General features: G+C 48.2%; 1 long non-coding RNA gene across 2 annotated transcripts in view; it reads right to left on the minus strand.

The window, feature by feature from the left end:
- The window catches only part of LOC111746154, a 53325-nt gene extending 48173 nt beyond the window's left edge, over window positions 1–5152 (minus strand). For both annotated transcript variants that reach the window (XR_002782954.1, XR_002782953.1), the window contains exon 1: window positions 4581–5152. This is a non-coding gene — a long non-coding RNA (uncharacterized LOC111746154). The remainder of the gene's footprint in view (window positions 1–4580) is intronic.
- Window positions 5153–5223: the final 71 nt, after the last annotated feature.

Below are 5223 nucleotides of genomic sequence, written 5' to 3' on the forward strand. Positions count from 1 at the left end.
GGCCATTTTCTCAGTGAGTTTTTATAGCTGTTTCTCATAAAAATACGACACTTATGTTAACATGTAATGGATGTGTTGTTATGACCAGGAGAATTCATATTTAAAATTTTGCAGCTTTACTTTCTAATGTGAAACATCAGACAACAATAACCCACCTAAACACAGCTCTCTGGGCTGCTGGCTAACTCTGAAGACCGTAAAGGGTGCTGATACCCCTTCCGTTTAAGTACTGCTGCTCTAAAGGGAGAAAGTATCTTGCTCAGCTGTATGTGCCAGGCGTGACCTGCAAGCAAATGCACTTTGTGGAGGGGCCGTCTTGCCTCCAGGAGACAGCTGGCAACGGCTGGAGGCACTTGCCACAACTGGAGAGGGCGGGGCTACTGCATCTCCTGGGGAAGGCCAAGGATGCTGGTGAACTTCCCGCACAGCAGGGGCACACAGGCGGCAGGGCCGAGGGGTGGCTCCCACGGGGAGGCAGGCGCGGCCTACCAAGCACCCAGCTGGTAACACAGGACAGGCGTGGGCGCTAGGAAGGGGACAGCTCAGGGAAGAAGCAGTTGCTTCCTCGTCACCCCACGGCAGGAAGCCCCTCGCTCCCACTCCGCCCCCTGCTCCAGCCCTCCGCTGTCATGCTGAAAACAGAGCCTGGCACACAGCCCTCAGCAAAGATGCTGCTCGGTGGCCAACGTGGCAACTGAAAGCAGGGCATCCCACTGCCTACCTAATAATCACACGCACATTTCAAAAGTCTTTAAAGTACTATTTGTTCGGATCTGCTCTGAGTTTCAACAGAGTCGTTTAGGGTTGTAAGGAAAAATGCTGAGAACAGAGTGGAAAACGTGGCATGGGAGGCCCCTGGAGAAAGTCTGAGTCTCGATTCAGCCAACGCAGTGGCCGCTGGTGCCCTGCAGGAGGGGAGCTGGGGACTCTCCTCTCTGGGGGTGACAATCACAGCTGCCTCGCCAGAAAGCACACATGCCAAAAAAAACAACTCCACTGTCCTCTTCCAACTCAACCCACTCAGGTTAAAATTCCTGCCACAGAGACAAGGAACTGGAAAGTCAAAATTTTCTTGAAATTTTTCACAAAACGTTATTTATATTAATGTGTAATAGGTGTTACTGCTATTATTAGATAAATTAATGTTTTTAAAATTTCAGTTTTAATTTTTAAAACACAACCCCACCATCTATACCTGTGGGACCTCTGCAAGCCTGGATCCCTGTCTGAGACACGGGGTGGGGGTGAGGGGGCTGGCAGGGGAATGAAAAGGGACGGATTATAAAGAGAAAGCATTTATTACTAAAGACAGGTGTCAAAATGAGCTAACAAGCTGGAGAGAGAACTGTTCAGCACCCTTTACGGTAACAGATGTTACGTAAGAGTTGCCGTAGAGACCTTGAAACCAAACGAGGCCGAGGCAGGATATGTAAAATGCATAACCAAAGGACACTAGAACCACCTTTCCTGTGCTTAAAACACATCATCGCTTTGCAAAGAGCATTAACACTTTTAAAACGTAACCCCGGACACAGTACACAAATTAAAAAACAAAAACACCATCACATGATCCGATCCTGCGAAATGGGCTTTAGGACCCTGAGCGATCGACTAAGACCAGAAATAGTCACAAGATGTGCCTCGTTCTGTTGCCACAGATCCCTGGCGTCACACTCAAAGTGAGTTCCCTCCGTCGCCTCCAGAGCGTCCCACTCCCAGGGGGCCGTGAGCCCATCTGCCACCCCACTCCTTAGAAGGGTGCCACGAAATAAACCAGTAGTAAGTACTGGGCAGAGACTTTTATTTCCAGGACACACGTGGACAAGCAAGTCAAATTTAAACATTCCATTTGAAAGAGAAAAAAAGGAAAGAAAAATGTACCAGTACACATTCAAGGAGCAGAAATTTCTAGAAAAAGGCGAAAGTTGTGCAGCGGCAGTTATGACCTTTCACGTTATTTTGCTTCATCGAGCGATCCAGCGACACGTCCTGTGGGGAAAACTTCTCTCCAGAGGGGCTGCGCCTAATCTATCCCACTCGGTTAAAAATGGCCAAGTCATTCTAGGGATGAGGAAAGAGGACCATAGAAGTTACGTCACAGTTTGTGGCCACCGGGAGTCAGCACTTTTACCATCTAATCCTGGAGCTGAAATACCTTCCCCTGCACCACCCCCTCCTTTCCTGTCCTCACCGCTGGACTTCATTCTTACTAAAAGCTTAGGCCACCAAACATTCCTTGTTCCAACTGAAAAGCGTTCTGCAGTGTGAGCTGCTGGCTCCCTTGCTTCCCGTGAGGCCAGAGTCCCACCAGCAGGATCGTAGGGCCCGGGCCTTCCCACGATCGAAGTCGTGCATTAGGTCAACCAGAGGCCACGTTCTGCCCGTGTTCTCCGTCGGGATTACTTCCCAAACCCGGCCACTCTGCTGTCCGGACAGGCGCCTGTTCGCACCTCTCTCGGGCTGTGCGGCCCGAATGTGGTCAGCATCCCGAGAGAGAGACGAGGCCACAGGGAAACCTGAGCGGACCATGACTGTGAAGGGGACGTGACACTGAAGAGATCTGAACAAAAACATGGGGACAGCAAACCGATCTGAATTGTTCGGGTTAAAATATTCACGTTCAGGGGAACACAGGCAGAAAAGGAAGAGCCTGTAGCAATGGTTTGACTCGCCTGAGGCAGTCGTGTTTGGTAAGCGGGCAGAACTAGAAAAATGAGGTGACGAAGGAGGAAAAAAACAGCAATAAAAAAGTTAAGGTTCGACTCAAAGTTGATGAACTGAAATGCCTCGATTTGTATTTCTGCAAAATAATTTACACAGTGATCTGCCAAGTATCAGCTTAATACGCCACGTTGCCTCTGGTATCCTTATGAGGAAGTAGTTAAGGGCCCGACATGTCAGTATTTTTCAGTGGTAATTTCAAGCTCTGTAGCTCCAGCTCTTAGTAGTGCTAGAAAAAAATACAAAAAGACAACTGGGGCATCACATTCAGACGCTGCAGGCCACACCTCAAGAGTCGTAAGGGACTGACAATCTTAGGAGCCCAATCTTCCTTAAAACCACTCATTTTACATACTAGTGGTTTTGGTATCTTTCAGAGTTACTGACGGATTTTTCAGGTTCAAATCTAACATCATCCATCCTTACAGCCGAATTCTTTCCACTGAAACAGGAATAAATGAACCACACCCATTGATACTTCTTTGTGACTCTAAGTGAGAGAAGATGAATATGTGAGCAAGAAAGATTTGGGGAGCACTAGAGAGTCTTGGCAGTTTCCATGAAAGATCAACGAACTAAGGAAAGAGAAAACATACATCCTTCCAGAGCGACTAAATCGCATTTAAATCAATTTAGTGAAAAGAGTGACAAGGAAGTAAGCAAGCCAAATGCAAGAAGGCCACAGTAAAAACTGACTATCTACTATCAAGAAAGGGCAGGGAAAACGGGCACAAATAATCCCTATTGATAGTTAGGGAACCGTTTGGATTTCAGCTTTTTGTTTTGCAGAGGGCAACAGATCTGCTGGAATAAATCGCCTGCAGAAGCCCGGGTTGCTTAGACTGCATCCAATGACAGGGAAAAGATAACCTGGGCTAAAAAAACAGAAGAGGCCACTGCAGATAATGGCAGCAGAATCGAACTCATTCTAACTTGGCCTGCAAGAAGAGGCTGACACTTGCAAATTAATGTCATTTGTGATAAGACCAGAGACTTCAATGATCCACGGAGAACTAGGACACTAAGTTAAGCTGCTTCTCTGCACCTAACGATTCAGAAGGGCCTATAAGCTCTGCCTGTCCTTAAAGCTCCTGGACCCTTAGCTCGACGTGCTCCAGTCCAACAACCAGTCACAAGGAAAAAAAGGCTAAGCTGTGCAAATGCTCTCAGAGCACAACTGTGTGAACGGACCACAGCGACCCCATCAGGTAAACGCAGGCCCCGCCGCGCATTCCCGCTGTTTCCCAATGAGCCCAAAGTCAAGAACCAGAGGAAGTTAGAACTGACCAACGCAGGCAGAAAGAAAATGTGAAAGACGACAGAAAAGCACACAGAACCAGCCAAACTAAATAAGCCAAACTACATCGATGCTACTGGGGAAAGAGGCTGAGGGGGTCAGATGTCAACAAAGGAAAAAGGAGCTGGCTCAGGGAACCTCAGCAGAGACGGCACCGGGAAAGCAAGGGTTTGGGGGAGGAGGAGAAAAAGCTGCTGAGAGGGGGACCTGGCCGCCTGCAGAGGGAGGAAGGGGGGATGGAAAGCTAAAAGGAACGCGAACGCTCCAGCTGGACAGAGCCTGTGGACCCGGTGTCTACAGGACAGGCTGCTAGATGGGGGTGGTGGTGGGGGGGGCTTAAAATACCAGCGCACAGATATGCACAACGTTCGTAAAAACATTCATGTTTTTCCAAAGCAGAATAACAATAACCTAAAACACTGAAACTGAGGATTATGGAAGACGTTAGGAAAAAAATCTCATACAGGGAAACATTACAAAACCTCAAGTTTTATCAGCCTCGATTTCTGTAACCTAAGTTAAAACCCGTCTAAGCACAAAGTGAATATTTGAGAACAGTTACCTCTGGTTCTAATACGTCTTGTCCTTCTTTGGAACTTTTTCCACTTTTCCCTGCTTTGGGTAAATCCTGAGAAATATCAAGCAGAATCAATTAGGCTTCTCAAAATTTAGACTGATAAACAACAGATAAATCAAAATGCAGTTTTAAAATTGACATACAATTTAACTAGGACTTATGATAGTTTTAATGAATATCAAGAAATTCTACAACATACAGAGAAACAACTAACACAGACGCTACCCTCCCCCAATTCGGATGCTCCTTTTTGTCTGTATCTGAGGTTGAAAACTTTAATCAAATTTATACAGTGCTCTCGGCATTTTAAAAGACCCACATCACATCCCTTTCTTCCCTCCCACGTAAGCGCCGTGCGCGGGGATTTCTGAGGTGATGCTGGAGCTCCACCTGACGCAAAAACAAGTCCCCCCCATGCAAACGCGGCGACACTCACGGCCATCCGCGCCGACACCCGGTGAGGGTAGGGTCTCAAGCCCCGAGCGAGCCTCTGGAGAGCAGGCTAAGCACTGAGCGGGGACCCTTCGCTCCCTTTCTTCCGGCCGGGAGTCCCCCGCCCGGGGTCTGCAGCCCCCACGCCTGAAGCCCCTGCCCGGGCTGTGCGCGGCTGGCTCAACCACCTCCGCCG

The sequence above is a fragment of the Pteropus vampyrus genome, unplaced genomic scaffold (assembly GCF_000151845.1).
Source record: "Pteropus vampyrus isolate Shadow unplaced genomic scaffold, Pvam_2.0 Scaffold178, whole genome shotgun sequence".
Lineage (NCBI taxonomy): Eukaryota > Metazoa > Chordata > Mammalia > Chiroptera > Pteropodidae > Pteropus > Pteropus vampyrus.